Below are 13146 nucleotides of genomic sequence, written 5' to 3' on the forward strand. Positions count from 1 at the left end.
GACTCCTTTGCAACCCCCAACCGAACCAAACTAACTTTTTTAGGTTCCTGAGGTGACCCCAAAACATACTTCATATGATTTTGGCGACTATTTTGAAAGCGCCCTCAACTGTGACCTTGTACCTTCCTATTAATACCTTGACTTATTTATCCTAGGCTTAGGAACCGGGGGGCTCAGCCCCCTCAATAATTTGGGTGCGGACTCCTCGTGCACCCCCCAGTGTGACCTGTGGCCCACACAAAATTTTCAACTTTCAGCCACCCAAATGTTGAAAATCTTCAGAAGCCAATGTTTATACTTTACTGCCAGCAATACTCATCAAAATCTGGTAAATTATACATCATAAGTGACCATTTTAACTGCATACATATAATTTTCGTAAACTTTTGGCGGCCATTTTGAAAAGTGCTATCAGCTGTGACCTTCTGCTACCTTCCTAATAATACTGTGACTTATTTATACTTACTGCCAACAATACTAATTCAAAATCTGGTAATTTATACCTCATAAGTGATCATTTTAAGCGTATGCATATGATTTTCATTGGATTTTGGTGGCCATTTTCAAAAGCGCCCTCAACTGTGACCTCTTGGCACCTTTCAAATAATTCCCTGACATAATTATACATTACTGCCATCAATACTAATCCAAATTGTGGTCAATTATACCTATTACCTGACTATTTTAACCGTATAATTGCTTTACATTGGATTTTGGTGGCCATTTAAAAAAGAAGCGCCCTCACATTAAAATTCTCAGGTTACATACTCTTTACCTCATACTTAATCCCCATGCAAAACTGGTCCAGATAAACCATATGAGAATCTCTCCTTTTCTTAGTGGGGCTTCCCTCATTTTTAACGTGTCTAACATTTTCAGCGAAGTAGTGCAAGATGGGGAGTTTTTATGACCAGGAGTATATACCTTAAAGTCATCCATTTTGTTTTGATAAACATGGTTGGGTTTTAAAAGTATCTCAGATGTAATTTGAGCAACAATACTCTACAATCAAACTCCAGCATTACTACGATTGGATCAGGGAGATGTATAATAGCATGTTTTTCTACTGAATCAGATCGCATTATTTACACGTCACGTGATGCCGTAATTCTGTATATGCCCAACATTTTTCTTCTATCACCTGAAAGGGCATAATGTCATTGTTGTATTTACCAAGAATGGAGAAAAATAATTCACCTCGAGGGCGGGTGTAAGAACTTAAAGTTGACCATGAAAATTCTTGTTTTTTCAACTTCTGAAAATGTGAAATTTCAACGTGGCAACAGGGTATCAATCTGGCAACACTGACTCATTAAAATTGGGTAATTGTAAGACAATTGATATGGTTACTCAACTGTGAAGTCCGTTTGGGCAAAAAGTCTACCACTTTTATGTGCGGTTTTTGCAAAGTTTGTACTTTTTCACGAGTGAAATCAGAGAAATTATGGTGTTTTTTAACCTTAAATCAACAAAAACAAGGTAGGCCTGTTACCATGGCAACAAAGGGATGCTGAATTTTTAAAATATATTTTTTTGCATTGGGGCCCAATAGCTTCTATCTCCCAGACTTAAAGCAAAATCCAAGAGATGACGTGTCCAAGAGTCTGTCAATCTAGAAAAAATTTGCTCTTAAGCTTTAGAAGACTTCAAAATAACATGTCACTAAGCAGGTCATAGGTGCTGGCCTTGTCCTATTGTACTTCTTCATTTGTATATGGAGAGCTCACTGACCTGTATAGAGGTCAATGGGAGCTAGAGCTTCTTTACGGGGCACTATCGGTTTCAGGGCGTAGTTCATTGAAGCGCTTTTATGTTATTGCAAAACGGATCGTGGCGAAAGCTAATAAATATGAATTCATACCAGGGTTTAGTTGATCTGGGATGCGGACATTTCATGATTCGCAAACCACCGGGATTCGATATAGGTTTGCGTTGTAAAATGAAAATGTGAATAAGAGTGTCATCCCCCTGGTACAGTCAATCTGCTTGTAGTGCAGCACGATGTACACCAGGCACAAAAAGAAACTCGTCAGTTATATTCATCCTTGCTGTTCAATAACTTGATAATTTTGGTTTATTCTGAAATATACATTTTGTTATTTGGACTTTGCTTTCTCATTTGACACCCTGTTCGTGAAAAACGAACAAGAATTGAGCAAGATACGCGCCTCCAAAACCTCAAACCCCAAAATCAAAAGTTGCATTTTCAACGATTTTCAATGGGAACGCATCGTTGTATTGCACACAAGCACCACGGTCCAATCAATAAAGCACACAGTGTACCAGGCACAATTGAATCGTTAAAATTGCAACTTTTCATTTTGGGGTTTGAGAGTTTGGAGGCGCATATCTTAGTCAATTCTTGCTCAAATCACGAACAGGGTGTCAAATGAGAAAGAAAAGTCCAATTAACAAAATGTATATTTCAGAATAATCCAAAATTATCAAGTTATTGAACAGCAAGGATGAATATAACTGACGAGTTTCTTTTTGTGCCTGGTGTATTCAAAAATTGTTGTCACCTATTGCTATGGTACCGGTAGTTAATCCGATTATTACATGATTTTTCCTTTCGGCAGACGGCGTGTTGTTTTTGGTTCTCGGCCTTGATTTCCCCTCAAGTGATTAGCTTTGTACAGATCTTTGTTTACAATCTCGATGATTCGGAAGCGGAAAACGCTACGGAAATATCTAGCCGCTACGGAAGACGCTGGCGGAAAATTAGCTGCTGCGTCTGTCGTAACGGAAAAGACCTCCACAAGACGTGGGAATCTAAGCTGACCTTGAAGGCCAGGCATTAACCACTCAGAACGCTACTGACCACTCTCTCTTGTTATGCATTGTCGGAATGCTTGAAGTCGATCGATACATGTTGAAAAAAGAAACACAATTCTGCGCTACATATTTTTACATTGAAATTAATTTTCTTTCCAGGTGTTAAAATTAACCATGAAATTGTGCCTTTGCTGTAAGATTTAAAATTTTTATAGGCGCGAATTTCACACCCGTGAGCGTTTTTTAAGTTTAACTTTTTAGCGTTTCAAACTAATATACACTAAGCCAAAATCGAAAATCTTACACAATAAGGTTAAAATTCACTAAAGTTTAACACCAGGATTTGAAAAAAATATATAGGCCTAGTATCAAGTGATGTTCTCCTGATATGTACTGAAAGAATGAAAATTATTGCTTTTCATTTGGCCGAGAAAATTTATTTTAAAGTAAAATGGTGTAGCTCACAATTTTGCTCATTTTAACACCGAATTCAATCAGCGCAATGTCTACTGAAATGAATGAGTGAGCTTTGTACAGGGTGAGTCAAAAAAAGTGCAATAGAGCAAATAATCGATATTTATGTAAGAACCACGTTGAACTTTCCAATTATTGAAAGTCACCTGTTGTGAAAAAAATGAAGTCAATCACATCTACCGCTTAATTTTTATGAGTCCTTTTGCTACGATACTCAATTTCATTATTTGTCCACGAGGTACCATGTATTTTGAATGAGAGCACACAATGCGCGATAAAGGCACCAGCTCTGAAACCGACTTTAACTTAAATAAGGTTGATTTTTGCGTTATTTTAATTTTTTTTCTTTTCAAACAAACTTTCTAACATTACTTTAAGTCCTTCATACCTCACTCGACTCCAACTCCAGTTTTTTTAAATCCCAATATGTCCAACTTACTGGATATTTTATAATTCACTCCACTTCAATTTGCGCGCATTTCATTTCGACATTTGAAAAAATCCGCCTATAAATGTGTATGTTTTTGATAGAGAATAAACATCTTTAAAGTAAAGGTGAAATGAAAATAACAACAAATAATGTTTCTTTTCCTTAAACAAGGCCAAGGACAATAACAATTTGGGTGCTCCATTTTATTTCAATGCCAAGAAAATAGCAGTTGTTCCAAATCTACCTTACACAGAGTGGGCTGACATTTAAATTTTAGATGTTTCATGGACAAACATTAAAATTGGGTATCGCTATAAAATATGTCATAAAAACAAAACGGCAAATGCTAATTCCTTGGTTTTTTCACACAAGATCACTAATGGATATATCATTAATAAAATGTTTTAAAACCTAAAAGATTCAAATCGGTTTTTAAATAAAAATGGATTCTTTTCTCTATTGCACTTTTTTTTTACTCACCCTGTATAACAATAGCCAGCGAGTGACTAGCTGAGTGTATAAATGCGCATAGTGCATCCACTTGATCATCTTTACTAAAACTCATGACATGATCTCCTAGATATAGTGCTTTTTCCTCCGTGTAATGAATTATTATATTCTTAGTAAACAAGTATGCATTTATTCGTGGGTTTGATTTCACCCATTACTGGAGCAAAATAATTATCCTTCCTTCCTTTTAAGTGCAAACTTCATTAATGGAAAGATCAATGCACTGTCGACCTGGAAGTTCAAACTGACCCGTATACGTTATTGGTCATTCATCTCAAGAGTGCTCTAGGTCTGCGCAAGTAATGACCAATTACATGATGTAAATTTCAATTTCAATGGCCAGTATTTGGTGGGTGAGTTGTGTGGCATCTGACAAGCATAAACAACACATTCAGCTGCGTTGACATCACACATGCACTACATGCATGCATGAACGTCTATGGTTGCAAAATAACAATTTCACATTTCAAGTTCGAATCACACGGCTTGGTTCTGCGCAAGGTGCACTATAATAGGGTGATCTACCTTATGCAATTGACATTTTCAGTCAGTCCCATAAACCTTTGTAGGTAGACCGGAGATGTCGTGTCATTTGACGTTTAGCGAACATCGTTGCTGCACATTTAAAAGCTGTGAAATGCGCAGTAACGATGTGCGCATCGATGTAATCTAAAGTCTACCCGCAAAGGCTTATGGGATTTACCTAAAAGCTCATTTGGGTTATTCCAGTTTTGAGAATTGTCATGTGGCATCTCACAAGAAGCATCACAATTTTGTTTACATCATGCAGTTATTGTTAACTACATGTATGCAACACAGGGGCACTCACAATAGGCAATTGAACCCTACTGGTAGCGCTGTGTTGTAGCTATATGGGATGAACTAGTTAGCATCATATATCAAAAAGTATAAAAGATATATATGATTTTAGTACTTGCTCTATGTTTCAATTACTTATTCTTTTCCAAATATCTGAATCTTCAACCCGGTACAAGCTTTAATAACGGGGAACATACATTTTATTAAAAGAAATCCTACCATCTATCCAAACTCGCCGTGTTATTCCAATGCACATTTTGCTTCACCGGGAAGCCCTGGCTTGGTCATATTTGGAAGATTGGTGTCCTTAAACCGTCACAGGTACAAATTTAGTACTTTCTGTCAATCAAGTATGGCTTATTCTCTACATGTCAATCTTTAAATAATTGGCATAGTCCTTATAATAACGGTGGTCCGCCTTGATGAGTAAATGACAGCAAATAGCTGCCTTTCAGTGAAAAATACTCCAAAACTCGGTCAGTGGAGCTAAGCTCGTACCTGTCAATAGCATCATTATCGATTGGATTAGTCGTCCGTAGCGGACAATTCGGTCGCTCATTGGATTAATGTTATCAGGTGGTAATAAATTGCATTGGACAATAGATTACTATATAATGGTTTAGTACTGCATATATCGGTTTAATTTTCAATAAGCGGGTTTATGGCTGAAAAGGTCACGGTGAATTTGACGTGGACAAAACTGCACTATGATTAAAGTGCTATACTTTTGTCTACTTTCTTTGACACGCAAAATGTAGACCAGACAGGTCAACTATATCGCTAGCGCTCTTAATGTGGGTCTACTTTTCGACGGAGTCTGTGGTAAAAGCCTAACAATTCCCGCCGATTGCGAGCTGATCAAACTGAAGTTGCTTTTCAACGTTTAACCATTATTTTCTATTAACTTTTTTAATTCTTTTTTATAATTGGTAAGAAATGCACGCTAAAAGATCTTAATAAAGCAATTAGTTTGTGTGATTTTTCAAGAAATGGATTTTTTTCAATGATCTTGATTTTTTTACATCTTACACGAAGTGTGCTTTGATGAAAATATCGAAACTAAACTCTTCTGTTTGTGACAAAATCAGATTTTTGCTGAACGGGCGTTGATGATATACTCATATTCGTGACCCAGGAGCTGGAATGATACAGCTATTTTACTTCTATCATTTTGTATCATTAGTGCTATATAATTTGGCTCAAAGTCAAAATTGTTAATTGCATTAATTTTTAATAAGCAATGATGCATGCCGGTGCAAACACGCTAGTCTTTTATGCTCGACTAGTAATATGTTGGAAATTTTTGAGAAGGAATATGATTTTATGCCAGTATTGTCCTTGTTTGCTTATGTACACATGCATGTATTTTTCGTTGGCGTTACTATACACCATTCCTACTATACTAGATGTGACCCAACACGAGTAAATGAGAGTGATATCAGGACTGAAAACTTGAGGTTTTAGTATTGGCCATTATAGGCCACAAATTTAGTAAGGCCCAATGTCACTGGATAAAACACGTCAATTCGTCGATCTAATTGCTGTATTACTGTAGATAGGTCTAATGCCAAATTGTGAGAAATGGCGGGAAATTTTTGTGCGGATTTCTCCATAGTTCACATGCCTATTGTGCATATGGTCGAATACAACGAAAAGTGTACACGGCATGTTCAGGGCCATATCTTAAAAGTATTAATCAATTGGCATTCGTTTTTATATTGTGTTTATTCGCCTTGATCATACGCTTCGCGCCATATATAATAAGACCCCCTTCTGTGAAAAACTTAGACAGAGAGACCCCAAAACATGCTATTTTTACCCATTTTTTCAAAATATTTCTTAAAGTATTTTTAAAAACATCTAAATCAGTTATGAAAAGAAGTCATTGGATTGAATCTAAATTGATTTCCTGAAAGGTGTGTATTCAAAGATTGCCAGTTCAATTTTTCAACATAATTTTTTGGGATAATTTTTTGAGTAGTATTTTTTTACATTACCTACGAATTAAAATTTTCATAGCACTAGATATATCTTTAAAAATGGAAATCACTAATAAATGCGCAATTGATACAAGCTTTGATATGTCCAATACTGAAATGCATTGCATTCAAACATCTTTATTATTGTGTTTAGCTGCCAGAAATTCTAAATGGCACAAAGGCAGGTTTGGTAAAAAATATGCATTACATGTTAAAAGCTGTGTCATTTCCACAAACTGAGAGAATAGTAAACGATAGTTAAGTAATAGGTGCAGGGTTATACACTCTTTATTTCTACCAAGTTTCAATAGCCTGCGTTTAAATATTTCTGAGATGTCAACAATAAAAGCAAGTATTCGTAGGTAAATTTCAGTAACCGAATGTTACCTACGAATACAATTTGACATCATGACAGTATTGTGAAACACCGCCATTCATGCCAATGCCCATATTGGTACATAACGAAGGCCTGTATGTTTGCTATCAAATCATATGTCAATGAAAGTTGCGAATTCACATAATTATACATGCCCACCATGCAAAACTGAATACGGCTTAATTGTTAAAAAATATATGAAATAGACGACGGTCTGCGCATTTGAAAGAAAAATCAGATTCGAAGAAGATTAGAAGGGGATAAATACTTGGATTTGTCAGCTGTCATGTGTATTTCATTTTAAACGTTTACCGACCTTCTGGTTTCTGAGTAATTTGTGTCCAAATTAGTTTATTCGAAGGTAACTTTTGACGTTTTCGCTAAGTTTACCTACGAATACCATGGACAAAAAGACTTTTCTCATTGTCTCATGATCTAGACAACACAGTGGTGGACTCTAGTATAAAGCAAATTATAGTTGCCCTCAAACGAAAGGCCACAAGACGTAACTGACTCCAAGATTGACTTCACAAGTCTGCAATAACGGTTTTAAGCGATTTGTGTGCAATTAAGCAAATTAAAGTCACTTTAGTGCCTTCGTTTCTTACTTCAATCCTCTTTCAACCACTGTGAACTGACATTAAATATACATGATAGTGTCTCAAGTATCAATAAACACACATAAAGAAAATAATACATTCAAAGTGCTTTATAAAATGAAGATTTGATTGCGATATCCACCAAAAGTCTAATTCTTACCTACAAATACTGAAATGTTACTTACGAATACAGCATAATACATGACATGTGTAATGAAGTGCCCCTACCAATGGAAATTAATAGTCAAAAACTTTAAGCGGTACCCCCGGACAATATTATTAGATATATACGGATTCATTCAACAATTATTTATTATGTAAATTTGCTGTTTAACTATTTGTATATCAAAATGATGTGTTCAAAATCTTGCTAAAAGCATAAAAAAAAATCTAAGGTAAAAGCACTTATTCATTTGCACGTACCATCTGGAAAAGATCTAAAAACTACCATTTTATTCATTCATTATCATAATAGCAAAATTTGAACCTCTAAACTCAATATAGAAATTGTTAAATCGCTCATGTTACCTACGAATACCCGGGTTTCTTCACCTATCATTTTATAAAGCATTAGGTGTATGCGTATAATTCCTAATATTCCTGAAAACAGATATCGCACTCGTTCTTATACAATATGTAAATTTATTCATTCTCATTTGATAAATAAAATACAGAAACTGACCTAAACTTCATTTTCAAAAATAAACTAGCATAAATTGACTAAGATCATATTGATCGCGTTATAAAAATAAAAACAAATATTTTCTGGTTGAGCTGGCATTTTCCTGACACCCCGTGGTCTACATTACACGAAAAAAGTGTTAATGGGAATATTCCATTTGTTTTAGGTTGATTAGTATTGCGATAGTGAAAGCATCCTAGTGGTATTCATAGGTAACATTGGGTTTTGATTTCACATTTACTATCACACGTCCTGGATTTATTTTTCAAGATTAGTGATGGCACTTTTGGTTCCTATAAGGCCAACATGCCATCAATCAATGGGCAAAAGGAACAAATTGTGGAGACATTTTTATTTTGGACTTTTATTTTTGGCCCGTGGACACTTTTGGTTGGATTCAACCATAGCCTATACTCTATACTGGCTATTACATTTCCGCATAAAACTCTGATTTGTATTAATTCGTGCGCAATTTTCACATCTGAACTTTTCAGTCACCGTACTCCCTCTTTGTTACCTTCCCAAATGATTTTTGATCGGGCTTTCGCGAAAATGGTAGATTCTAAAATCAGAATTGTTCAGTATTGAAGAGAGATATATATAATTATGCCATTAATTAACCCTAGAACTACACAGGGGGAGTTGTACCACCCCAATATTTGTTACCTTTTCATAAAAAAACCGCACGCTTTTATGCCCAAACGATCTAATAGTACATGGATACATCCTTTGCGCTCATTTAATCTTTACCACAGCACCTTACCGGGGGGGTAGGGGGTAGGACCGGCTATCAAAGTTGACCATAAAGGGGGGGGGGGGGTTAGTAAGACCCCAATGATTTTCATTTCGCTCTTGTGAAATTATTTCAAGAGCTAGTGACGTTTTACTTGTTAGTTAGGTGAAAATAGTCATTTCCTTTTATATTTAGGCGAAAATTCTGTGAAAATCTCATTTTTGTAGAATTTGTAAGCAGAAAATCAAATTTGCCTATACTTTTGCACATCGCCAGAATTCCCCAAATTTGCACGGGCGCCCTCACATTCTGACGTTATAGCGACATTATGTGGGGAATGTATGTACTTATTTTGGTATCACTGGATAGAGGAGACCCATAGCTATACATTAGTACCAATTATAACGGTATATGACGAACAAGGGAAGAGTTTAACGCATCATTACACTGGAACAAGGAAACATTCAAACATTACAAACTAACACGAGATCAAATTAATGATGCTTAAACGTTATTCTTAAGGTCTGGGGTATGAACGTTTGGACAGTATTTATTTTGGGACATTAGAGCACATCAGACATATCGAATTGCATTCTGAATACGAAGAATGTCATTCTGATATCAAATAATTTTGAATTTTGAAATTCGCAATTTAATACACATTTTATGGCAAATCATTAAAATTGATATTTTTGATATTTAACAGTACTTGAAGTAAACTTTATAAATCTGATGATTTATACTTAAAGTGTTTGTAGGTGGGTTGAAAAGCCGACGATCAATTGAAAATTTTGACCTTTCGTATTGAAGATATGGATTTTTTCCCCAAAACACCAAAAAAATTTGGTCTTTTGGGAAAAAATCCATATCTTCAATATGAAAGGTCAAAATTTTCAATTGACCGTCGGCTTTTCCTCCTGCTACATACATTTTAAGAATATATCATTAGATTTATATAATTTACTTCGAGGACTGTTATATATCAAAATTCGAAAAATATCAAAGTTTTATAATTTGTCATAAAATTTGTATTATATTGTGATTTTCAAAAAATGAAAATTATTTGATATCAGAAAGACATGCTTCGTATTCAGAATACAATTCGATAGGTCTGAGGTGCTCTCATGTGCCACAAAAAATACTGTCGAAACGCAATAAACGCTCATTTTAGATCCCGTAATCCCGGGTTTTTAATATAGGCCTATCAATATACAGGGGAAAGAATAATTACGCATCGTACACTAGCACATTTAAACATGAATTTACATGCATAGGCAGCTATACCAGAGTAAAAACTCCGGACATACCTGCCTGTACGGGGACTTGAACCCCAGACCTCTCGCTTGTCGCGCGAGCGCTCTACCACTGAGCTACACAGACTGTCCCTGATAAACATAACTCAAGTCTGGTTCTTATGGATATGAGCAGTCAGGGTAAACAGTACAAACAACATGTGATGTTTATAATTGAAAATTAAGGTGGTGGTGGGGGGGGGGGGGAGTTGCAACAACCCCCTTTTCGTAGTTTGTGTTACAAAATATGGCACAGTAGTTCTAGGGTTAAGATATGTTGCATTCAATAATATATTAAAGCCAACTTTTAATGTCACTAATTATATAAACATTTTTATAATGCGTTCATCATGAAAAATAACACATTTTTTTTATTATTTTTTTTTAAATTTTATTTTTTTATTCATTTTGCTTTAATATTAAACAGGACAAAAGACAAATAACTTGAGAAAAAAAAAGATAGAAAGAATAAAAAAACCACACACAACACAAATACAAAAGCATCTCTTACATGACTAGAACAATACAATGTTATGCATATTTTTTTATTTTTTAATTCGTTCAAATACTTTGTTTGTCCGTGGGCACATGAGAAAGACAATAATACGTTATAATACGTTATATTTATATATAATTACTTTGTTGTTACATTATTTTCTTTACACAAAACCTTCCCATTTCATACGAAAGATATTAAATTTATTTATTCTCTGAAACCAAGCTTTTTCTTCTTCAATTGTTTTACTTAGAAAATGTGAAAACGTGGCGATGTATGGTTTCTCATTTGAAAACCTGTTCCTAAATAAATAATACTTAGCACTCAGAATAATATAGTTTAGCACTTTGAACCTTGAATGTCCTTCCAGTCCCAAAATTATATGTTTGTAACTTAGATGTATTCGAGTCTGTATCTTTCCATTTAACCATGTCTCTATCTCCCTCCAAAAAGAGTTTATTTGATGGCATTCCCAGAACATGTGATCAATTGTTTCTTTATTTGGACATAAATGACACTTTTCGTTCTCTTTCAGGTTAATAAGCTTTAAATAACTATTGCTTGGAATAATTCGATGAAGGATTTTATATTGAAAAAATCTCATTCTTTCTTCAGTGGTAATTTGAAAAGGTAATGTCCAAATGTATTCCCAATTTAGATTACCCACATGATCAAACAAACGATCATAATAATTCTAATAGTTTTCCAATATCTGTTTCAGAAAGTTTCTTTATTTCTAATTTCCATTCCCTTTGTAAACTATTTATAACGCCGTAATATGTTACAAAATCATAATAACACATTATTATTTATCAAAAATCGACTATGGCATAGTCTACATTAAATCATATAAAGTTGTGCTAAATTGTGGTTAATAGGAGAAAATTTTGACAAATTCTGATACATTTGAGTAAATTGCGCTAGTTGCCGTAAATTGCAGGAGAGTACTAGGCTAGACTAGAGTATTATATTATTAAATTTTGCTATAAAATTCGTCAAAATCGGCAAATCATGCTGAATTCTGTAGCACCCCAGCAAACACAAAAACGTTTTAAAAACGTTTAAAATAAGTTACATTTTGGCTTTTGGTTTAGGTAAAAACGTTTAATAACATTAAAATGTCGGGTTATATAAAAGTCATGATAACGTTTTAAAACGTTTTGTATGAAAACACACTACAACAATATTTTTAAATGTTTTCAAAAATGTTATTGTAAACTATTTTTGCAAACATTTTTGCCAAATATTGTGTCAATACTTAAATAACATTATGTTAAAATATTTGAACCCAGCAAACACAGAAATGTTCTTAAAATGTTTTTTCAAAACCTTTTAATAACATTTAAATGTCGGGTTATATAAAGGTCATGAAAACGTTTTTAAAACGTTATTGAAAATATTTTGGGCAAACATTTTCGTAAAATATTTTTCAACCCCAAAATAACATTCTGTTTAGAATGTTTTGTGTCAAGTTTTCAAGAATGTTTTTGGAACGTTTTTATACCCTTTATATAGCCCGACATTTAAACGTTTTCTGTAAAACATTTTTGTTTGCTGAGCAGTAGATTATCAAAAATGTTTTTTAAGGTTATGAAAACGTTTTATACTCTTAATATACCCTTTATATAACCCGGCATTTAAACGTTTTCTGACAACCTTTCATAACCTTTTGCGAATGATGTCGAAAACGTTTTGTGTTTGCTGGGACAAACTGTGGCAAATGGTAGAAACATGACTGTGCTAAATTCTGCTAAATGAGTGACGGATTTGAAGTTCGCCAACATTCTTCTTATTTGGTCGCGTTGAGACGTAGTTTAATGTTTGTTTTGAACAAGTAGGTCACCAATAATTTGCATATTAAAGTGTGTCAAAAAGTTTCACAAGCAGAGGCGTGTTGGAAAATTACTGAATGAGTGCTGCTCACCATCATCACCATGGTCATTCATAAAGATTGCATTGGCCGTGACGAATGTATCAAGTT

This window comes from Amphiura filiformis, chromosome 9 (genome assembly GCF_039555335.1).
Source record: "Amphiura filiformis chromosome 9, Afil_fr2py, whole genome shotgun sequence".
Taxonomy (NCBI): domain Eukaryota; kingdom Metazoa; phylum Echinodermata; class Ophiuroidea; order Amphilepidida; family Amphiuridae; genus Amphiura; species Amphiura filiformis.